Source organism: Balaenoptera borealis, assembly GCF_965194805.1.
Source record: "Balaenoptera borealis genome assembly, chromosome: 3".
Taxonomy (NCBI): Eukaryota; Metazoa; Chordata; class Mammalia; order Artiodactyla; family Balaenopteridae; genus Balaenoptera; species Balaenoptera borealis.
The window spans coordinates 50,317,957-50,343,327 of NC_138866.1; the positions used below are offsets into that span (position 1 = coordinate 50,317,957).

The 25,371-nt window shown below is 40.2% G+C and overlaps 1 long non-coding RNA gene across 2 annotated transcripts in view; it reads left to right on the forward strand.

The window, feature by feature from the left end:
* Positions 1–25,371, forward strand: part of LOC309624983 — a 714,184-nt gene that overhangs the window by 198,890 nt on the left and 489,923 nt on the right. The gene's annotated exons all lie outside the window — the stretch shown is intronic.

The window sequence follows — 25,371 nt, forward strand, 5'->3', positions numbered from 1 at the left end:
ATGGTAGGGAATTGACCGGGTACCTGTCTTTCTGATAAGCATGTTACAATAACAGGGCTAATATTCTTGTTTCAGGAGAAACGTATTTTAAAAAGATGTCATTCCTATTTAGAGAACTGTGTTTCTTTGTTTGGTTGACTCGAGCAGTTGCTCTTAGAGACTGAAAGAATCTGTTTTGCAACCAGAACGAATATCCCGCAATATGTTACTACCAAGTGCTATCCACTGCTAGTCTCTGAAATAGTTTGAGATACAAAAGCTAAAAAGAAAACAACTTCTGAATTCCAAAGGAAAATGAGTCTGCCTTACATTTTAATTTCAACTCATCATCACCATCACCATCCAAACTCGTTTGCCTCTCTTTTTACAACCGTTGTCAGAATTTGCCCTTTTTTCAGACTCAACATATTGGAGTGGTTTCTTCAATTATCCTCAGGGTAATGAACCCTGGTACCCATGTCTATGGCTCCCTGTTCAACTGCACCATAAACTACAAGATGGATCTTATTAGGGAGTCAGTGCAAGCCCTAAACAGTGAGAGACGGGCCCTGAATGGTTGCAGTCTTGGTGTACCCCATGTGGCTGCTTCCGAGGCAGGAAGGCTGACAATTGAATAATCAAATCCCCTAGGGCTGAAGGAGGAGAAGCTGCAACTGCTTGTTCTATTCATTATTTAAATGTCTGACTTTTCCCATCTTGGAAGCACTCTCCATGGGACTAACAGTTGAACCACCAAGGAGAACATTTATTTCTCTTCCCAACGATCAGGTGGTTTACTCAGAAGCAAGTGGCCACTGGAGGTTTGGATGAGTTTGGTAAAGAGCTCCCCTTTGAAATCAGTGCTTTGGTCCTCCTGTTTCCCTGCAAAGTTGCACTGAGGAGATGGGATTTTGCATGGAGAGTTTGATTTGCTTCAGAAATCATGACTTTGCAGCTATAGATAATCTTATAGGAGTTCCTTTGATTGCCCTTTATTCAGCCCAGCAAATAGTTCTAGAAACATTACTTGGTTTTTTTCCATGTTAGGAGGCCAAAATCTATGCCAATGCCCAAGATAACTATTCTCAAAAATTTCCACCCAAACACAATTTTTATATCTTTGCTTGAAAACACACTTTTTAAAAAAATAAATAAATCAGACAAAAAGGATATATATTATTAGTGTGCTAACTCAGTTCAAATCTCTCATGCTCTGTTTCTTTTAGATCCCATAGGTCAGAGTTTTAAAACTGTTATTTTATAAGTTTCTTCAGGATACAGGGAATCTAACAATTATTAATATCCTCTATAGTACCCAGGACAGTTCTGGGTATAGAATGGACCTTGGAATATGTTGATTAACTAATTGGATCTGATTTCATTGCAATGATGCAGATTAGTGAGAGTGCTTCCTTCTTGGAGATCAGGATTCAGTTGGTTAGTGTGCTTCATTTTGCATGTAAGAAAAGATCCAACTCAAGTTAGCTTAGAGAATAATCAGGCTTTTTTCAGCTTCCGTCCTTGAAAAGGCCAGAGTCAGGTGGGCAGGGGGAGGGGGGAGGCTTTGGCTCTGAGATTCTCTGCTCTGTTTCCAGTTGGTCTTGTAAGATGGCTGCCAGCCTCAACTGAGACTACAGGAAGAGAGAGAAAGCACTACTTCCCACAGTCACTGAACAGAGTCCTGAGTTCACCAAATCATCACCCCAGAGATTCAGTTTCAGTTGATCTTAGGTGAGGCTCAGGAGTTTGGATGCTTGAAAAGCTCCCCACGTGATTCTAATGTGCAACTTGAAAGCCACTCTCTAGTAGAGGTATATACCCGAGTCAAGGTGGCTTAATAAGATTTTGTCTCCTTGGAATTTGATATATGTCATGGAAATACCCAGAAACTTAATGTTGCTGGGACTGAGTCATGTTGATGATAGTGATAAATTCTCCTGTTGAGGTTTCTGGATTTACTGTAATACCTGCTTCTCTCAGTTCTTTCTCATTCTTTGGTCCTACTTTCTTCAGTTAAAAAAGTATTAAATTCTCCCTTTGATTCTGTGAGATACCCTAGTTTTCTTCCTTCCATCCATCATCCATCTATCCATCCATCCATCTACCCATCTACCCATCTGTCTATTCATTTTCCGTCCAACCATTATCCATCTATTCATCCATCCATTCACCCATCCACTCATCAAACATTTATTCAGTACCTAGCTAGTTGTTCTCTCTTTCCTGGATTTCATGCAAGGAATCTATGAAAGTGGTTTAAAGTTTGACTTGAGTAAAAATTTACAGCCCGCTGTCCCAGCTCTTGTCTTAATTAACCCCAATGCTTTCTCATTCTTTGGTCCTACTTTCTCCAGTTAAAAAAAGACATTCCTTATTTTGTTTTGCACTATGTCCTCCCGAGCTCCAATTTCTTGCCTACCAGAGTAGTAGCATCCCCAAATCTGGAGACAATTTGGAGAAGTGGTTATTAGTGTGTGCTCTTGAGCTAGTCTGTCTAGGTTTGACTCTGGCTGCTCTTACAAGATACCTAGTGTGTTTGTTTCATTTCAACTTTATTGAGGTATAGTTATATTGACCCATACAATTGTAAGATATTTAAAGCATACATCATGGTGATTTGATATAGGTATATACTGTACCTAGTTTCTTTCTTAAAATGATAATAAAAGTGCTTATAACTCATACGTTGGTAGTGACAATTAAATGAGATAATACGTGTAAATCATCAAGCATCTTTTCATGGTAAATATTCAGCGAGTATTAGCAATTGCTGGTATAATCATCAGGTGTTGCATTGCTTAGAGCAGGTATATCTATTGTTTCTGTAAAGGGTAAAACAGCCTCTGTGGCAACTACTCAGTTCTGCCACTGCAGCACAAAAGCAGCCACAGACAATATGTAAGCAAATGGGCGTGGCTATGTCCCATTGAAACTTTTACAAAAATAAGTGGTGGGGTGGATATGGCCCTTGAGCCATAGTTTGCCAGCCTGTGGTTTGGAGCAATAGGAGCTACAGGTGTGAACTAATATAGTTGTGGAGGGAAGCTCTTATTCTGGATAGTGGTGGCTTATAGAAACCTGTAAGAAAACTTCTATTATTTTTAAGAACTAATAAAAATTCTGGGAAGAGAAAGGATGGGTCAGGACTCCAGTCTTGGCAGGACTTTAGGCCATAAAATACAGGCTTCATCATTACCAATACACAGTCATTGCTTATACTGTGCCAGCCAGTGGGGATGGAAAGCTCTATAGGACCCAGTGCCCACTGGGAAGGGCTGCTCATCTTTCCCCCTCGATATACTTCTTATCACAGGCATGGGTTCTAACCTTGGTGGTATAACTAGGATTCCTGGGGCAGGTAGTTGTAGAACCAAAGTTGTCTTGTGGGAAATCGTTTAATAAGGATAAATATTTTTCCTTTGAAACACTGGTTTAGCTATGTGGAAGCTATTCTGGGGCTGTACCTGGAAAGGAATTCTTTAAGGACCTTTCTGCATGTAGTTATAGTTTCATTTTTCAGTGCAGTGGAGCAAAGCTGTAAAAGTTTACCCTGCATTTAGAGGGGAAAAATGTGACACCTCGCTGTCCCATTTACCAGAAGCTTGGCACTTTTGTGGGCAGCAAGGAGACTTGTAAAAAAGACAAATAAAACCACTGGGAACAATAGTGATTCACTCCCAGAGAGCTCCTTGCCCAGCTGTGTCATCTCATTTCCTGGAGTGTAAAATCAGTACTGTTCCCCATAAAGCAAGAAAACCCAAATTGAAATACCAAAGTGAGACAAGAAGAGAAGGAGAGACACTTGAGGGATAGAAGCAGGGCAAGAGAGACCAGGGGTGGAAGGAGACAGAAGGAGAAAGAATTCTTCCCCTTGTTCCAGCCTTCACCATCTACAGATGGAGACATGGAGAAAAGATACCCAGAAAGAAAGGAGAGAGAGAGAGAGAGAGAGAGAGAAAGACAGAGAAAGACAGAGAGAGAGAGAGAGGATGCTATTGGTGGTCTTCAGGTGTGGGATAAAACAAAGCATGGCTCGCTGTGACACGTGAAACTAATTTTCATCATTTATGGCTTCATCTTACAGGGCTGCAGTTTAGTTTGCTACCTCATGTCTCAGAGAGAGATGCACGGACAGTTAAAGTCCGTAGGATGGCATCTCTAATGTGCTTATATACTCATCCATCGTATTTAAAAAGCTAGTTCATTGGTAAAATAATGGTTGCCCTGGGGGCCCTAAAGTTCATGAAATAATATTTATTGGCTATTCATAGTTAATTCTTCTCTCTGGCCAGCAGGTATCATTTCTTAAGGAAAATAAATAGCATTGAAACTTAAAATACCTTTTGCTTCTCTGGCAGCAGGTGAGAACCAGAGGTATGTGTGTACTACTTATAAATCATGGACTTTTCACAAAAGCCTTGACTGAGTGAGGGGAGGGCTATACTGTTTGTTTCAAGTTTTCTTTCTTTTCCTGTAACTTCATTTATGAAAGAAAATGTTTGTGCTGTATTGCTTTAACCAATAGAAACATATTGGGTTTTTTTTCCCTTATAGATCTTAGAATTTAATAGGAGCTAGCCTTTGGGGTTTTGCATTCATAAAGGGTAGCGGTTAGGGTGAGAGAGGGGAGAATTTTCTCCAAGGGAAGTGTAGAGAAATCCGAGATAAACATTGCTTTGTTTTTCAGGTATATTTTGGGAGTTTTAAAAAGCTTTTGATGAAAATTTTTGGATTGACCATTTTGAAGGTCAGAAAGTTTTGTTTACTCATGGAATAGATCAGCCATAATATCAATAGTTGCACAGGTTCATAGGCCATAGCATTTGAAAGACATTTGCCTAAACCTAAAAGGAGCTAGCCCTTAGCCAATAAAGGATTTCAATAAAAATTGATGGTGTTATTTCCTTGGGCTACAGACTTTACTTCTCTTAGAGCCGTGTCCCACATTTGATCCTAAAGTGTGGTTGTGGCCTGATTTTCAGATTGGAATGAATTAACTAAGAGCTACTGAATAACTCACTTGCGTCTGTGTGCTGCATTTCCTGTGGTCTGTGCCTTGGGATGCGTCAAGGCTATTTCTATGAGGTGGCAAGAGGGTAAAGAGCCTGAATGGAAACAAGTTTTCATGGACACTGTTCATGGACAGAAGCCAAAGCCTGATGCTTGTTTGGGACTAGAATAACTGCTTGGCTGGAATTGCTACAATGCACTGAGTTTCACACACAATCAAAAAGGAGTGGTAGGGGAGAGACAAGGAGCATTTCCACACTTGGAGAAATGGTATAAAAGCTCTTGGAGGTGAGAAAATAAACAAAAGCAGGTTTGAATCTCCTCTTCTCTAGGGACTCAGAATATTTCAAATTTCCGCTGTGAGCTGTGTTGTCTCATTAGACTGCTATAGAATATCCATTCCGGATATTCACTTCATTAACAGTGAAATGAAGATCAGATCTTTCGTCTGCCTTTCGTCATTCCCGTGGACCATTGGGGGAGATGTTTATCTCTTCCTGGAAATGGAAGGCACACTACCTGCTTAATAATTAACCCCTTGAGTGTCCTTTAAAACATGAGACTCAACTCCTTGGCTCTGGAAATCAGCGTTTATACAAAGGATATACTGAACTGAGCAATATACTCTTCATTGATTCTGAATCAACAAGAAAGTACAAACAGGAGCCTGGTTCCAAAAGGGGTTGGCAAACCAAATGAATTTCTTTTGGGCTTTGTGGTGGTCTGTATAGCGTCTACCCCTGCCCTTCTTTTTTTTTTTTTTTTAATAGTAATCTTTTATTTATTTATTTATATTTTATATTTATTCTTGGCTGTGTTGGGTCTTCGTTTCTGTGCGAGGGCTTTCTCTAGTTGCGGCGAGCGGGGGCCACTCTTCATCGCGGTGCGCGGGCCTCTCACTATCGCGGCCTCTCTTGTTGCGGAGCACAGGCTCCAGACGCGCAGGCTCAGTAGTTGTGGCTCACGGGCCTAGTCGCTCCGCGGCATGTGGGATCTTCCCAGACCAGGGCTCGAACCCGTGTGCCCTGCATTAGCAGGCAGATTCTCAACCACTGCACCACCAGGGAAGCCCCCCTGCCCTTCTTCTGAAGGACATTTTGTAGATGTGACATTCATGACTACTGATGAAGATCCTTGTCACAGAATCAAAGCATTACCCCTAAGACTTTTTTCTTCATTGCTTTACATATTCTAAATACTTAAGAAAAGTATTCAAGCAGGAAATATAATTTTATACTTGATTAAAACCTGTGGATGTTTATTTATAATGGGAAGAGTTTCCTACTTTTAATAGTTTTGTGTTCATACTCCATTTCAAACTAAAATATTTCTTTGGGGACCAATATTCATCCCTATCTCTGTAGTCATTATGGAAATAATGCTGGAGTTCTCTGTTCTTAGAACTCACCCATCATCACACAGCTGCTTGTACTGTTGTAAAGAAAACGATCCCATTATGGCTCCCGGGAAGTCAACTTTGATGCCATGTTTGATATAAACCATCAGCAATGAAGAACACACCCCAGTTATACCCTAACAGTGCCTATGGGTTGCCATCCTCTCTACCCACTGGCCCACCCTCACCCTGTTGCTGGAAGGTTATATATTTTTAACAGCATGGAAGATATTTTTGCTTTTCTCTTTTAAGCAGAAGTCTCTTCTGTCCATATACCTATTTTAGTCCAGCAACTAAACAGTTACAAGAGCTCTTGAACCTGGTCTTTTGGTGCTTCTGAACCAGCAGGTGCTATGATCCCAGATAGGTAATAACAGAATGAGATAAAAATGCTAGCAAGTATAAATCTGGTAATTCTGGATTCGTATCTCTTCTTCCCATTTGGCATAAAAGAACTTGAGTTCTTGGGGGAAAAAAGGCTGAAAGATATCACATCTGATGTCCTGATCCTCTAGGTGATGTTTGAGTGAAAGATAGTAGCGATTCGGGGGACTTTGACTTTTCCTTGTTATCCTCTTTAAGTGTAAAAATGACATAATAAGAAATATAAATCTGCCAGGAATGTGGATTTGCTGAAAGAAACTATTGGTGTTAAAATCAAACAAACCCCCTGTCTTCCCCCATTCAGACCAGGGTGCATCCCAGTGACTTTAGCTCACCCATATCCTCCTCTGATGTCACAATGTCCCCTTGCTATGGTGGGTCAAATTTCTCTGTTTCTGAATGAAAAAACTTCTGTTAAAATTCTAATAATTCCTATTCTTAGAAGAAGCTCTAGGCTCCTTGAGGGTGAATATAAGTGCATTTTATTTACCCCTTTGTGAAGTGGAAAGAGGGAAAAACTGAAAATAATCATAGAGAAAATTAATCATTTTATGTAATGGGTGACTTGTTTAAAGCCATGGACATAATTTTACCTTTGAGAGATTATTTTCTTCTCTGATGTCATTCCTGACATTTCACATCCCTGACTTTCCCCCTCTGATCAGAAAGAAGTGGATTCTCTCTCCCTGACTCTTCCTCGTGCCAGCAGCTTTTCAGTGGTGTTTAAGCCACTTTGAGAGATTATTTTCTTCGGGAGATTATTTTCTTCTCTGATGTCATTCCTGATATTCTACATCCCTGACTTTCCCTCTCTGATCGGAAAGAAGTGGGTTCTCTCTCCCTGACTCTTCCTCAGGCCAGCAGCTTTTCAGTGGTGTTTAAGCGTCTGTAGTCCTTTAGGTACTATAATTTTTTGTGTTTGTATCTCCTATTGAGTCATAAACTTCTTGAGGGAGTTTTGTTTATCTTTGTATTTCCTCAAACAATCAAAAAGAGTGCTTTATACCTAGTAAGCGCACAATAAATGTTGAATAAATTAACGGAGGTGGTTTCTCCTTGTCCATTTGAGCATTTTGAAATGATGCTTCAGTTTTCTTTTTAAGATGAATACTTATTCAAAGATGTTATACTATGTGCCAGATACTGTCATATGTCCTGGGGATACAGCATGAATAAAGCACAGAAATCATCCCTGTGGCTAAATAAAAAAGAGCAAGTATATATATATTATTTGAGATGGTGGTAGGATTTAAGGAGAAGAATAAGTCGGGGGAAGGGGATAGGGTTGCAGGGGGGCATTTTGGGACGTCCTCCCTGGGAAGGTGACGGTCAAGGAGAGACTTGAGGTAGGTGACTGAAGGGGCCAATGGTAGAAAGGTCTTCTAGGCTGAGGGGACAGCAAGTGCAGCCTGAGGTGGGCATGGGCCTGGAATGTTCAAGAAAGAACAAGGGGACCAGTGTGTAGCTACAGCCCAGTGACTGAGGGCAGACGGATTGGGAGCCAAGGCCAGGGAAATAGCATGGGGTGAGATGGGCCCTACTGTCCTGGGCTTTTGCACTGAGATGGAATTTGGGCTTTTGCTCTGAGATGGAAGGCTCACTGGCTGAATATTGAAGTGACATGATTTGACATATGGGGTTAAGAAAAATGTTGTCAGCAATGAAGATTGTGCTTAATTATTAGAAATTTTGACTTCACCTGTGAACATGAAATTTCACTCTAGCATGGAAGGCAGTTAAACGGCTTTAGAAACCTTTGAATTGAAAGCATACTTTAGACATATCCAGAGTTTCTAAATGCACTTAAAGTAGAGTACTGGAAACATCATGGGCATCCCGTTGTGATTCTGCACATGAATACTTAAAGCATATATTTCGTGGCCTATGTTTTAGTGTGTCTTATTTGTCTTAATTGAAGCTTGATTGATGCACTACTCTGAATATGTTTTTACTGCTCTCTTACTTACCTGCCAAGGTGCTTCTTCTATTTGGTGTCTATGGTAGGCACCATAATAAGTTGGAAGTAAATTCTCACCAGGCCAGAAGCCATTGTAGACCAGTGGTCACAAAACTTTTCAGATCTTGTGCCTCTATCAGTCAAATATTTTTTCGACATTCACCCATAATCTGCATATATTTACCATTTACATGTACTACAATAGCCATATATGTTTATTATAAAACATACACTTAAAGGAATTAAAAAGATGATATAAATAAATACCTTAAACTGATATTTAATTTGTTTATGGTTACAAAATATTTTTGCTCTCGTAAAATATTATTACCATTTTAAAATGAGAGCAATGTACTTGAATATGTTTTATTAGTTTTTAGACTGTTAGTAATAAAACATTGTGATGAAGTAATTAGAAGGGGTGTTTCAAATTCAAGTTTGAGACTTGGTTTTCAACTGTTGTCATAGTTGAAAAATATTCCCCAAAGTATTGAATAGAAGGAATTCATCACGGACCTCACTCACTTCATCATGTAAGTCAATTTTCAACCCCAAACTCATCTTGCAATGGTTTTTGTTGAAATATGGCTAGCAAATTTCCGTATTCTGTGATCTCCATCAGATGTTTTTGCAAAGCTAATTTGAAGGTAATGCATTTTAATGTTTTGAACAAAGGTATTCAAAACCCACTGAAACTTTCCACTTGGAAGATTTAAAAACAGTCTTCAGACAGGAGAGTGTTTATAGTGATATGCTTACAGTATTTTCTTCAACAAAATCATATAATGATGGAAAGATTTTCAAACATTCATTTTCACAATGCTCTTTCCATACATGAATTTCTTTTGAAAAGCAGATGCTTTCTTGCTTATTGTTGAAGCATCTAATTTACCTTGAAGGGACGGATTAAGTATGTAGCTGACAAAGAGCTATTACTGGAAGCTGGAGAAGTGTTGGCTTTGTTAGTGCCATCTTCTTATGTCTTGATTTGCATTATTAGTATGTTGATTTCTTTGCACAAATATCTTAAAGCCATCAGAGCATTTGAAGAGGATCAGTTTGATTAAAATTAGATAATACGATCTGTGAGTACACTTAATTGGGCATATGTAAAGTGAGATATGGAGAAAAAAATTCAGAAAAGCAAGGAACAAGCAAGGGCAGGGCTGACTGCTCCTCCCACACCTCTTTTAGATACATATCCTAGAAAGGTGACATCAGACGTCCTGGTAGTCGGACATCTGTGCCGAGTGAGGATGCCAGAGCCGATCCATAGATTAGATGTCGGCAGATCTTGATTTCTTTCTTCTTAAGGATTAAATATATTAAAATATAGAAGTCCTAATATTTTTTCAACACCCTAGAGGATCACCTGGCACACCCCTGGGGGTTTGTGCAGGCCACGAGGGAGACTCTGTCCTTGGTGTTGGCATTTTCAATGGAGGGCTTGAAAGTCCTGAGGAGCCACAAAGCATTAAAAAGTTTTGCTGCCCCATTGTTTGTAAGATCCCATCAACAGAAGCTCAAGCAAAAAAAAAAAAAAATGGTTTTGGGGACAGAGATAATTAATTGCATCACAGTGGTAACTGAAAGCAAAGTTAATTAAACTCCTTTGGCTAGTCGTTGCTTACCTTCAAATGCAAATGAGTGTCTACAGCTGTCCAAAAAGTCCTTGTGTCACTTATGCTTCTAATAGCTTAGGCACCATGGGGATGGCTTCCAGTAAGCCTTCTTCCTTTTATAAATTCCATTTTCCAGCTAGTTTCTGTCTTGCCTCTTTTTGAAACAGGAGGACAGGGGGCAGGGTACAACCTTTAAAAGAATGACATAGCCATAGTATATGATGAAAACTAGTGAGAACTAGCTGGGTCCAAGATGGCGGAAGATTCGACTTCCAGTAGACCTTGAGCCTCATTATACGCTCAATGTGATACATTAGCATATGCTAAATGACACACCCACCAGTGCCATGACAGATCTGAGGCTGACCATAAAAGGTCAGAAAGTGGGTGCTGGCCCAATTCCTGGAAATCCCTGCCCCTTCCCCCAAATAGTTGGAATAATCCTCCCACTCATTAGCTTATGAGATCACCCACCCCATAAACACTAACGATGCCATATTTTGAGGCCTCTTGCCTCTTGCCTTCCAAGATGGCCCACACTCTGTCTGTGGAGTGCGTTTCTCTCTAAATACATCTGATTCTTACTTACCACTTTATCTCCGAATTCTTTCTCCACGAAGAAAGAACTTCAGATTCACCGGGAACACTTTTACTCTTCCCAGATTGGGTATGCCATTGCCCAGGGAGATGGTAGGTTCATTCCTTCCTTCCTTGCTTTTGGTATCAAGCTGTCAGTGTCATCTCAGGAAGGAGAGTGGTTGGAGCCCAATCTACCAGTCATCTTAAATTAATGATATGTTTTCGGTGACATTGAATTCTGTGATGCTTTTGTTTTTTCTTTCTTTCTTTCTTTTTTATGGGCTCTGGGAAAACAAAGCTTTTCTCGTTTGTTTGCAAGCTTAATGGTGTGAACGTATCTCTCAGAGTTTAAAACTCCCAGGGCTGCTGCAGAGCAAAAAAATTTTAACCTTTTCTTTTTCCCTTTTCCTGAAAACTATCTTGGGAGAAGAATAAACTGTTAAGAGGTAGAGGAATTGCAAATGGTGTGTGGCTGCAGTGTTGATGTTTTGCCACAGCTGAATAATGTTGGCAGTCCAGGGACACAAAAAGGCAGTAGCAGGAAAAACATTTATTTTATGAGCATGAAGAGGTGTGTGGGCAGAAAATGTCCCTGGACATTTCCACCCTCCCCCCTTCTTCCCTCCTTCCTTCCTTCCTTCCTCACCTCCTCACTTCCTTCCTTCCCTACTTTCTTTCTATAGAACATAGTAACAATTTACAGCAAATTCTGTTCTGGGGGGGGCGGGGAGAAAGAAACTATTCCAGATATGAGGAGTTTAAAGGAACCCAAGAACCCCAGAGACATTAGAGCCTGAGTGAGGTTAGAAGGGTGATCCCATGACAGGGCAGCCCAGGGTGTGTATCAGAGCCGGAGAAGGTTTTAGGTGGGCATCCATACAGGTGGGAGACTGGTGGCCTGACATAGTGTGCCAGAGCCTGATTGGGGTTACGGGGCGTCCATAACTGATGCCTGTGGGAAGTCAGCACAGGGAAGCAGAGCCCTAAGCAGGCTAAGAAAAGTATTCACATGGGCAGAGTGTGACAGCCTTTTGTAAAACTCAATTTTCTACCTTTATGCCTTGTAAGGGACAGGAAACAGTTTTCTACCTCTCCAAGCCCAGGGAAGCATTGCTAAATCAATGAAAGGTTGCCCTGCTGCACCTTTACTTTAGACTGTCACAAAAAGGGATGTGAAAGATTAGGAGGGAAGCACTGGACACATAAAGCATATGCTGGGGAATGAAATAGGAAACTGATATTTCAAAACGTTTGGATAAAAACATAAACAGAAACCTACAGTTCAGGACTCCCAGTAATTTTGTGTTCATGCTTACAAAGCATGAACAAAAATAGAAAATCTCTTACCTTGAACATCACCTTCAGAATGGGAAACAAGAAGCTACCTTTTTTTTTTTTTTCCCCTCTCCTCAGCATGACTTTAGTATGACAGAGAGAAAAGACTTTGGAATCAAATTTTGTATTTATACTTTACGAAGGGCATCGTTGTGGAGCTGTGGAAAGGAAAGACATTCTGGCCTGTGAAACTGGGTAGATCTCATATAGAAAATGTAGGGTCCTTCTTGGGAACCTAGTATATGGTCCTTCCTACCTGACTTACATATGGCAGCATGTGGAGATGGTGCAGGTGGAGAGGGCGAGGGGTCTGTTGTACCTTCACCACAATTTCTCTGTGCGCCTCCAGAGTGTGAACCTCTTTCCATACTATGGCTTCATTTCTGCTCCTCCTCTTTAAAGAAACATCTATTCTGAGCTGAAATACAGAGCAGTTTTTTTATTCCTTCCTATTCTATCACTGTGGTAGGAAACATTTTGCAGTCTCTGTGCTCCTTTGGCCATTTCACTGATTGTAATCCTCGAGACTCTTATTTTTCTGATCCAGAATTTACCTTTTATTTATTTATTAAAAAAGAATAGGTGGTGGGTTAGAACAAGTGTTGTGCTGGTAAATATTTAACAACCAGCTTTCAAACTAACTAACTAACTACCTAACTAACTAAACAGTCCTGATTTCTAATGCCAATTTATGTGGTGTAAATACTTCCACCATGACTGGTTTCAAGCTACAAATGTGACACATGCAGCTCACAAAATTTAGCAATCAGCCATTGCAAGCTGGTACAAGCCAGCTCCCCACACCCCTGGAATCTCTACCCAGAAATGCTTCCTGTTTAAACTGAGCTAATTTCACTTTTATCCATTTCTCAGTAAGAAATAAAAAAAGAAATAGAACTTAAATATTCTTAGGTATCTTTTAAGCCTGATGTGGTGATGAGTATTCTTTTTTTTTTTTTTCCTGGAGTGAAATGAAAATAGGGAAAAAGGGAGAGCTATTTAGATTAGACTTTCTGATTAGATTTTAAAATAAAATGAAAACGGAATGAGCCTATAATTACCTTTTCTGGAGAATTTATAAAAATAAGATTTGAGCCTATCCAAAATCAACAATATCAAGTCTGCCTAGTGGCTGAGAATGTTTTAGAATGAATGCTGAAACTTTTATCCAATTCTTTTTGATGTTTGATTTCATTAAAAGAGAGGTCTGTATTTTATTTTCTTATGCAGTTCTGAGATTACCTTTTCTCTTCATTGTTTTCAAGTCTTATTCAATGTGCCTTGACCCATCAGACCACCATATGTGCTATTTTTATTTTTTGCTTTTCTTAAGGGAAGGTTCACAAGAGAGGGTTATTAATAGTATAATGAGCTCCAATTCCAAAATGGAGGCAAATTGCTAGTCAAATAGCTTCCTTTAGCTCGGATGTGTTCTGGGCTTTGTTACGGTCATTGACCTTGGATTTTCTAGGAGCTTTAAGTGAGCGGTTTTGAATCAGCTCATCTGTCCTGAATTTTAAAATTTAGAACTAAAATATTTTCTGAAGTGATGCCTGAAGAAATAGCTCTTTCAAAGTACATGTGGAAGTTTCTTTGTTCTTCTAGCATTACATTTTTATTTTGAGCGGATATGTATCATATTTTCCTAAAAAGATTAAAGTTCAAAGTTAAAATCTACACATCTACAAAATCTACAAATGTATTCTCCTGGCCTACTTTTTAATCTACTCCTTTATTTCTGTTTCCCTTGGCTCTTTCCTTTTTCTTCCTGGGCTGTTATAGTGCTACTGGACTGTGAACTCTCTGAATGTAAGCTTCTCTTCTTATTCATCTTTGATCCACAACATTTGAAACTGCTTGGCATGTAGTAGGCTTTTCATAAATTTCATTGAAATCCATTTTTAACTTTTTCAGGTAATCTCTCTGCTCGTGAGTCAATATCCCCTGTGTCTTAGATATTTTTTCCTGGAATACTTTGGATAGGACATGAGATATAGAATAAAGAGCATATATGGAGAAGGTGAGAAATAGTGGATTTTGATTTGAGATGGTTCATCACTGGCAAGTGTAAGAAGCAGTAAAAAAAAGACCTCTTTTTGATAGGGCTGAAACCTAAGTATTGAAAAAACTGTGTTCAGTATTAGATTGCTCAGCTGTCCTGGTTTGTTTGGGACCGAAGGGGTTCTGGGATGTGGAACTTTCAGTGCTGAAACTGAGACAGTTGCAGGCAAACCTGGATAAATTGGTCATCCTAGGACTAAACTCATATAGTAGGATGGAAAGGTACTCGGCTGTAGTGGTTCTCAACCTTGAGTATACTTTGAAATCACCTAGGGAGACTTGAAATGTAATGACACACCCTTGGAATTCTGACTTAGTTAAGATGCTGCCTGGGCATCTGGATTTTAGGAGCTCCCCAGGTGATCCTCATGTGTAGCCAGGGTGGAGACCCGCTTATGTCAGGCAATGCTTGGTGTGGGACAAAGTTGTTCTCATGGCTTTGGCAATGTACACATTGTCTGGACTTGGTGAGCTAGGCCTGATGACAAACTGTGGTTTGGGTTTGAAGATTGGTGAGAATGGTGACTTGGACTATGTTAAAGCTTGCCTTGACTTTTACCACTGTTCACTACTGAAGTAACGAAAAAGAAATCCAAAGCTATACTCTAGATCAGGAGACAGGAGAGTGGATGTAGTTCATCAACCTCCTCATATGCTCCTCTTGGGAGGCATCTTGACATGGTCCATGTGGCCCTGGTGGACTAGGAAATTCTCATCAGAAGGGCTCGGAGCTGTGGGTTAGCCACTTGGGTACCGTAAGGGTGGATAAATAACCACCTCAACACTAAAAGTCCACTGAACATGTAAGGATGTTTCTAAGGATAACCCTTAGAAACAAACTTTCTGCATTCTTTTTCTTACTGAATCATTGTCTTTAACAGGCTTGGCCATGGCCAGAAAACAAGAGAAAAATATAGCTGTGGATTCTTTTTGTACATTTTTCTTACGGTGCATACGAACATCATTAACCTGATAAAGACTCTGTTGAAGATGGGTTGTTAGAGAGGGAGTTTCTGTTTTACATCTTCAGAAATGGAAACGTGTCAAGGTTAAATTTACCAAACCCAGCCAGTGAAGATGAGGACAGAATCTGCTCTCCTGGTTGCTCTGGGAAATTCTGCCCAGCTCTTTCTTCATAAAAGCTTTATGTAAGGTTGAGCTATTCTGTACTGTGTTTGTAAAGGGGCCAATCCCTTCCTAATGAGCGACGGATGGAGATAGCACACTCATTATTCATAGGCTACCAGAGAGTCATTATGTGGAAATGACTTTCATTCACTTTTGATCTGGGTGGTATGGGGATATACAAATCTAGTAATAAAAGGCCTTAGCTCTTGTGGATAAGCCCAGAGGTGTTCATTCCCCTAATGGTTTGCCCTTTTCAATTAAATTAGAATTATCCCTTTATCATTTAGGCAGCAACATTGCTTTCTGGTCCAGCTGTGTGAATTTTTCTAGAGGTGTGGGCATAAAAGCCTGTCCAAACTCTGCCCTCTTTCAATTTATTGAAAACTAATTGAACAGCTAAAAGTTGAAAGGGGTCGTGATGCTTTGCAACATTCCAAATTGTACTGCTTTCAGGGTCTCTTTAGGACAAATGGCAGGAGGAAGGGACATGTTTGTCTCTGTGTAGCCTGCCTTCTCTCCTGTGGCCCGTCTTCCACCCAGCATGGTTTTTCTGCTTTGGCATCAGTTAATGGGGCTGTTACTCACATGGCCACGTGGACGCAGTTTTACTGTAAATACGATTATCTTGGCTTCAATGTGTGATTAAAATTTGGACTTGAAGTCTGCTTAATGTTTGTCAATATTTTATGTCCCTTTAAGCACCTAGCCTTTTTAGTCTGTCATCTATTTTCTTTTTCATATTGGAAGCACAGATTTCCTACAGTGTAGAGTTTAATAGAAAAATCAACCAGCTTTTCCTGAACTTTGACCTCTCCAGGGCTGGCCACCTTTCTCTAGGATCTGTCCAGCGGTAGCAGCATCTGGGTTTTTCCATAACAAAACTCCTTAGTAGAGGCCCAAGCTGTCTCCTGCATATCATTTGCTTTTGCACAATGCAGCTGGGGCTCTGCCTCTGATGTGGAGGGTCAGCTGTCAGAAAATTCCTAGAAAATGATCTGATTGGCTTTAATTCTTCTGGAGAGGGGCACGGGGTCTTCTCCCCTCTTAAGGGCATCACCCCCTGCCAACCAAAAAAAAGGTGTAGAAGGAGAGTATTTTGCTTTAGTAATCTTCAAAAGTGATGGGGGAAAGTGTGTCTTAGACAGGAAAAAAAAATCTCTTACATGACGAGGGTGACATAGGTTCAAACTGAGAAATGATTATAAATTGTGTCAGTCTTCAAGCTATTAAAACCCTGCCCTCAGTGGGTGAGTCTTCTGGAGCTTCTCTTTAGATAGGGTCACGGAAAGCACCTACCATGACAATAACAAACTCTGCCTTTCTGATGAGATGGCGAGTAGCAGGCAGTGGGCTCGTGACTTCTATATCTGTTGTATATAGGAGGAAGGATGTTTTCTCACAGTTCAATATGTTTACTATATTGTCACAATAGAAATGTCAAAACCTGAAGGACCAGGCTCTAGGCTGAAAACCAATCTTCCCTTCCAACTGCAAATCCTTATTACAAAATGTAGTCTCCGAGGAGGATTGACTTCTCTGAGGGACTTACCTGGGTTTAGAATGAAAGCCGTAATGAATATGTTGTGATGATTCGAAGGAAAACTAGGATGTGGTAAGTGGTGAAAATTTGGGACTAGTTAAAAGGACCTTGGCTTTGCTCATCCTGTCATACAGCCTTTGAGTGTTAGGCAACTTAGAAATGGAGAAATATGTGACTAGTGATTTAGAGCATTTGATAAGACTTTTAAAAAACTGATTAGTATTTATTGAACACTGATTATTTGTAAGCACTTGTTATTTATAAAAAAATATTATAATATTTACACATGATTTTTGCTATCAAGAAACTTACAGACCAGGAGGACAGATGAATTCTATCTCCACATAAGCAGAGTTAAATTTGGTTTGTGCAAAGCACCATGGGGTGGGTATAGTCTGAGTGCTGTGGCTGTTTGGTGGAGAGAAGATTCATCACTGTCTGTGTTGATCTGGAAAGTTCGTAGAGGAGGTGGCATTTGAATTGGGCCTTGAAGGAAGGTTTGACTAGGTGGAGATGAAGGAAACCAGTCTAGGCAAAGGTGACAGCATCAGTGAAGGGCAGCATGAGACAGAGTGGGGGGCATGTTTGGGAAATGGCTAGTAGCTAATAAATGAGATTGTAATGTTTATATGAGGGAGATGTGGAAGATGAAATGGGCAGATGGTAGGAAACCTTACTTCAACATGTAAGAATTTGTTCTTAATTCAGTAGTCATCACCTGGTTTCCAGCTGGTGTGGGTCAGGACAAAAATGATCCCTTTAAGAGGGCAAGTCTTGACTCGCTCTATGTACTGAGTCTGGCTTGGTTGTGAGGAGAGTCAAAAGTAGTTTGTAAAGACTATTAAAGTACTAACTAATTTACTCTAAAAAAGTACATTAGGTTTGATTAAACATTTAACTCTGAAACGATGTCCTTTTTTATTCACAGCGTTCTGAATGCTTTCTGGAGGAGCGGGTAGGGGCGGAGGGTTTTGTTTTCTTGGATAAGCCCAGAGACAATCACTGATTGTGCTGAGAGAGCTTGGAAGATGAGCATGGCCTTAGGACAAGCCTCCTCTAAAGATTGGAGAGATTGATGTCAGAGCATCCCAGCTGACCTTGAGATTTAGAGAAATGACCTGTAGTTCAATATCTGGGATAATGGATAAGGAAACAGAATACAGGTCTACTAATCACCAAATCATTGAATGAAATGAAATAAAAAATAATGTTTCCTACAATGTTAAATACTTTTTAAAACAAACAAACAAACAAACAGTTGTTTAACTGTGGTTCTGAAATTGGGCATGTAGAAGTGGGAAAATCCCATTAGTTCTCTGTGTTAAGGATATTAGTGACAAAATCTCCTAATGTCAGGAGGGAACTATACTAGAGGTTACCGTAACCTCATTCTTTTCTGGAAAGTCTGAAACAAGAGTGACACTGGCTGTCTGTTTTATTCACCCATCTGTCAGATAATAATCACTGGTGTGATTTCAGGATTTCTCTAACTCCTTCAGAATATGTTGACATGTTAACTTGCTTGGTCTTCTAATTTTCACATTGATTCTTTTTGCTGAAATATTCAGTGCTAGCACACACCTCCCATTAATGCTATTTAACGCACACTTAAAGGACATTTTGACCAAAGAGTCAGAAGGATCAGGAGCCTCTCGTGGGAAGAAATGAACATTCGTTAACTGTCTGTAACTATTAAATGCCAGACAGTTGAGTGAGCACTTTCCATCCTAAACATTATCCCATTTAATTTCCACCACAAAACAGTAAGGGAGATATTAGACCCTTTTTTTTTGGATAAAGAAACTGAGGCTTACCCTGTGGAAATGATTTACCCAAGGACATGCAGCAGTAAGTAAGAACACCAGGGTTTAAATCCAGGCAGATCTGAGATCCAGCTTCTTTTTTCCACCATGCTGTCTTTCAAGGTTTTGAAATCCATGAAAACTGTCTTTTCTGACCACAGGGCTTCTCACTGCAGTGGCTTCTCTTGTTGCGGAGCACGGGCTCTAGGTGCGCGGGCTTCAGTAGTTGTGGCTCACGGGCTCTAGAGCACAGACTCAGTAGTTGTGGTGCATGGGCTTAGTTGCTCCGCGGCACGTGGGATCTTCCCGGACCAGGTATCGAAACTGTGTCCCTGGCATTGGCAGGTGGATTCTTAACCACTGCGCCACCAGGGAAGCCCATGATTCAGTTTTATGCCATCTCTCTTTCTCCATCATCTGTGTCTCACTGGCCTGCCCACGGACATTTTTATCCCCAGTGGTTCTGAAGGTAGGAAAATAGGGAATAATGATGATCACCACAGGCCAGGGGTAGACTTACACGTGTGCAGTTGCGTAGCCTGGAAGTTCCTTAGCAACAGAAGGATGTTTTAGGAAAATCTCCTCGCCACAGTGCCAATTCTTTTACACTTGGGGGTTCCTTGAAAAGGAAGCATCTTTTTATGACAAACAATCACCTCGTAATATTTAGTTGCTTCCCCCACTGTGGGGATTATGTTTGTTTGGCTTTAGCTGCAGACAGACCTTCTGTGTGTGGTTATAACTATGTGTGTGTCAGCGCTGATTTTATGGTGGGTCATTGACAGATAGAAGCAGGATAACGGAGACTAGAGAATGGGGATGAAGTCACTGCCTTGACTCTCATCTTCCTGTCGTAACCAGATTGTCAGAGTTGTCAAGCATGCTGTCTCCACTTCCTGATCCTGTGGCCCCACCAGTTCATGGGAGCTGCTCTGACAATGTTGTCTGACTTAAAGTCCAGTGGACAGTTCTTACCGCTTGTCTTCCTTTACTTTTTTACGTGCTTTTCACATATTCACCACTCACTCCTTCCCAGAGAAAACTCTTTTCTTGGCTTTCCTGTGCTGCCATTGTTCTGTATTCTTGTCCTCTGACTTCCCTGGACACATTGCAGCCACCTTGGGATTCTTTTAAACTATTCAGTCTTTTCATGATGAAGATTCTCAGGACCAAGCTCTCTGGTCTTTGCACTGGACATTTGGACCCTAGGTGATTTCATTTGTTTCTGTGGCTTTAGATCTTTTTGCCACTGATCCCTAAAGTTAAAATTTTAGCTCCGACCTCTCTCCAGGTCCAGGTCTAAATGATATTTCCTCTTGGATGTATAATAGACACCTCAACATGAACATGTTCAAAATGGAACTCATGTTCTTCCACCTCAAGCTCGCTCTTCCATGATATCTCCAGCTCATCACATGGCTCTACCATTTACCTGGTTGCTCATGTCAGAAACCCAGCTGACATCCTTCTCCCTCACTACTCACATCCAACATCATATCCTACTGAGTCTACATCCTAGATATTTCTGGCATCTCTCTCCACCATCCTATTTTGAGCCACTGCCATCTTTTCCCTTAGCTGCTGCTGAAGCTCCCTACTTGATCTCCAAAAAATCACTCTCTGTAACCTTCTTAATATGCAATCTGATCATGTCACACCTCTCTCTAACATTATCTGCAAGCTTCCATGTGCTCTTATGATAAAAGCCCACATTCTTGATGGGCTTGATTTCTCCTACCTCTTTGACCTCATTTTTTTTGCTACACTCCCCCTTATGCACTACGCCCTCAGCTCATGGGCTTTCGTTCAGTTCCTTGTCCTCATCTGGTCCTCAAGCGCTGCCTGGACCACTTTTCTCCCGTTTCCACCCTTCACCCAGCCTCCAAGCTTGATCAACTTCTATTTATCCTTCTAATCTCAGATTAGACATTGATTTCTTCACTCCTTTCTAGCTGATAGGCTCACACTATTCTATACTCTTGCAACACTGTATACATTTCCCTTATCACACTCTATCATAAACATTTGCTTAATATCTGTGTTCCTGCTAAGATGATAAACTCCAACCTCTATTTGAGCAGAGATGTGTTAATTCTTAACCCCTTGCACAGTATTCGGCACAGAGTAGGCACTTATTATATAGTAATTGAATGAATGAAGGAATGTTCTTGGGGAGCCTACAGAGCTATAGTGTCTAGTAAAGTAGCCACTAGCCACATGTGGCTATTGAGCAGTTGAAATGTGACTAGCCCGAATTGAGATGTGCTATAAGTGTAATATACACATTAGATTTCAAAGACTTAGTAAGAAAAAAACGTAGAATACCTCATTAATACATTTTTCTATTTACTGCATGTTTACATGATAATATGTTGGGCATATTGGGTTAAATAAAATGTAGTATTAAAATTAATCTCATCTGGTTTTTTTAACCCTTTTAAATGGGGCTTCTAGAAAATTTAAATTACATGTGTGGCTTGTGTTATATTTCTGTCTGTCAGTGCTGTTACAGAATATCACTTGGAACTGAAATTGAACATCAACGCTTTTATGCTCCCTTGTATTAAAATGTTAAAACCTCCATTTTAAAACTTTTTGCATGGTTCATACTGCAACCTCATTCTTTCCCTTTCCAGTGTGCTTGGTTACCAGGCTTGTGGGGTCATCAGTCTCCCTGTCTTGCACCTCCCCGCCCAGTTGCTGATTTCTCTGTGGTCACAAGGGTGCTTGAGAAAGATCTGTAATTGGCAGTCCCCTTAACAGTGACTGTGGGGTGCAGTGATAATGCCCACTCGTCAAGGGATCTCTGTACTCTTAAGTCTAAAGACTACGTAACTGGTATGTGAGGAAGAAATAAAAGGTGATGTTTGTCCTTGAAACATTTCTTTCTCTGAGTCTGACTAAAGCCATGTAGGAATGGTTTTGGCATCTGATAATAAACCCTCCCTCCTCCACCCCTCCACACCATTGCTTAGATTATTAAAAGAGTTATTTGAAAATATCAGTTTGATTTTTCTATATTTTCTCTTAAAAATGTGAAGACTCTCTGTTGGGATGCTTTAAATTTATTAAACACATCATATTGTTTTTGCCTTGGCTGCATTTGTGCGAGTGATCTATTTTGAACATTTGCCGTATTTTTTTTTTTTTTTTTTTTAATGAAACAGTCTAGTAGCTTGACTTAATTTGAACATTGCAGGGAGAAAGTGTAATTTTCCAGTTATTTATTACCTCAATGGTATTTATTGTGTTTGAACACTATGCGTATTAGAGTTCTCCAGAGAAACAGAACCAATATATATATATATCTATAGGTATAGATATATATGAGGAGATTTATTATAGGAATTGGCTCATGTGATTACAGAGGCTGAGAAGATCACAATCTGCTGTCTACAAGCTGGAAACCCAGGAAAACTAGTAATATAATTCAGTCTGAGTCTGAAGACCTAAGAACAAGGGGAGCTGGTGGTGTGACGTCCCAGTTTGAGTCCGAAGGCCCAAGAACCAGCAGTGCTGATGTCTGTGGGTACAAGATGAATGTCTCATCTCAGGCAAAGAGAGGAAACTCTCCCTTCCTCTGCCCTTTTGTTGTATCCAGGACCTCAACAGATTAGATGATGTCCATCCACATTGGTGAGGGTGGATCTTCTTTACTCAGTCTACCTATCCAAATGCTAATTTCTTCCAGAAACACCTCATAGACACACCCAGAAACAATGTTTTACCAGCTATCTGGGGGCCCCTTAATCCAGTCAAGTTGATACATAAAGTTAACCATCACACTACGGATGCTATATAGCATTCACAAAATGGAACAGAAATGCTTTGGCTTTGTCTTCAAGGAATTTATACTCAGATTCAGTACACTATCAGTCTGGACATTGCATGTAATCCTAGATAGGCCTTGCCCAGGATGGGATGCATTGCCCAAGAGAAGTACACTGACAGAAATTATCTGGGTTTCGACTGGCTTTGTGTTTGCGTCCAGCAATGTCTGATTAGGCTCATCATGAATGTTTGCATTTTAACTCTGATCATGATTAGAAAAAATTATCCTTGGTCCCTATTAATTGCCCTATTAGCAGGGCTGCTTTTTCAATCTTCAGTTGATCACTATCCAGGACATGCATAATCAGGTTGTCTCCTTTCTGTGACTGTTGCCAGCATGAAGCTATCAGAATGGAATGTTCTAAGCCCGAAGTGGTGTAAGAGAACCTCCTTTACAGGTCCCTTTGCTCTTTGTGTAATATGCTTATGAGAACTAGTTGAGTTGTTTTTAACTCTGAAGGTGTTCTGGCTGAGTGAGCTGTTTCCCTGGGGAGTTACTATCTATGTTGCCTGAGCAGAACCCAGGTGAGGCATGGGCCAGGGCTTCATGTTTATTGGCCCTTCAGGTTTATTGGTCTCAGACTCACTGACTTATCTAGGTTGTCACAGTGGGAAGAGCCACCTGAAGAAAGGTCTTGCAAGCCAAGTCCCTCACCACACATCCCTTTTGTCCCTGGGTATGGCAAGAAGATAAATGCTACTTGGGTATTTAGGTACTTCAGGGGTCAGTAGCACCTGTGCAGGACTCAATGGGGCCGTTGTGCTCTGCATGCCTGGGTAGAGGGGGGGCCTGTAGCAGATTTTTGTGGGTTGAGGTGTTGGTAGGCAAGTAGCACCTGACTCTGAAGGAGATAAGAATGACCATAGAGAAAAGAATTTCCTCTAATAGAAGTGAAAATTTATGCCTTGCTACAAACTTCTAAAATATGCCAAAGACAAAATATTCTAAGTAATACACACACACATGTGTATATGTACATTTTAAAGCTTTGAAGTGTAGTATATGTGCTCTTTGAAGATCTCTGCAGTGTTCAGTAAGTTTAGGGAGAATGTCTGAACTACCATGTAGATGTCATTAGTGATGCAGAATTGATTCTGAAAAAAGAAATGGAAATGGATGTAATGAATGATTAAAAGTGAAGGTATAGAAAATCAGTACAGGTATATTTAACAAGTGAATGAGGAGAGATTTTATCTATCCTAGTGTACTTTCTGATTATTAATATTATTGCAGTACAGAGTATATCGAGGATTTTTAGTTGCAGAGATTTTTCTTGTATGTGTATTTATTTAGCCTGCCTCAGAAAAGCGAGAGAGAAAGTGAGAGAGAAAATAACTCAAGCAAGCATATGAGCCCACTGATTTGTGGGCTAGTTGACTATGAATTTTAGGGCATCTGTTGACCCATTTTGCCTTACAATGTCCCATGTAGAAATATGACTTATTTATCAAGTATTTTATTTTTAAATTCAATTTATTTAAACCGAAACAAAGCAAAACAAAAACAGTTTGCCCATTTCTCTCATCCCCCACCCCCCTGCCTGTATTTTGATTGTGCTTTTCTCCCTCTGATGCTTTATTTGCAAAGAATAAAACATGCCAGTTTCTGGAAGTAACTTGTTTGATTCTTTTTCTCCCCTTGAAAAAGCAGTTTTTTCTCATATCCTGAAGAAAGTAGGAGTTGTGATTTCAAGTAGGTGAAAACAGAATAAACCTTATTTTAAAAATGTCCATCATTAATTTGATTAAACCCATGAAACGAAGGACAAAGTGATATCAAAGATTTGTAGTCAGGCCTGAAAAAATTAAAACAAAGCAATTAAAAAATATCACAAGTTTGAGAAAAATAATCTTCCCCACACCAAAGGCTCTTTTGATCTTTACTATGCAATGGAATCAGACTGTTTTTATGGACTTCTCATCACTCTTTCTTTTGTTGGAAACTCCTTTTTTTTTTTCTCAGGGCAGAATTCTGTGGTAGGTGTGATGTGCTTTCAAAATCCCTGGCCAGACTTGGCCTCCTGACCTGAGGCTGGGCATTCATTTCTTCCTGGGATTTTTTACATTTGCAAAGTGAGAGCTGGTGAGGTGTTCTCGCCCTGGTGGTGAAAGTCATAGGAAGCCGCAAGAGATAAAGCGCAAATGTGGCCCAGAACCTGTGATTTGGAGAAGTTAGTAGGCAGTGAGAGGGGATTAAGGAGAGAGAGAGAGAGAGAGAGAGATTTTTCTCCAGGCTGTGGCCAAGCTGCTGGGGTTAGCTCTAGCCCTGTATATTCTGCTGTTTGATGGGATGATCTCCTTGGATTTCATGAGCTGGTCTGCTTAATCAGGCTTGAATTGTCTTTTTCCCTTTTGCAATCAAGATAGCCCTGATTCACACACAGTCTTTAAAACTTTTTCAAAAGACAGTAGGGATTTGACAACATATCTTTCAAACTGCTTATCTATCAAAGTAAAAGACTTGCTAATTTAGCTTTCTTTGGGAGTAATTTCCAGTTATAGGTACTCACATGTTTCACTTTAACATAACACATTACAGGATAGCAAATATTCTCTCGTGTACATTTTGGTATGGTGTTTAGTAGACAGTGCCAACTAGCGAAGATTGGAAATCTCTTTCATATAAAGTCCAATTTTATGACTGGCCTTGGATATTAAATTAAATTTAGACATTAAATCATGAAGCCATTAAATCACTAAATCTTTACATCACATTGATTCCATCTTTGCTGTAAAAATGAGAGAGT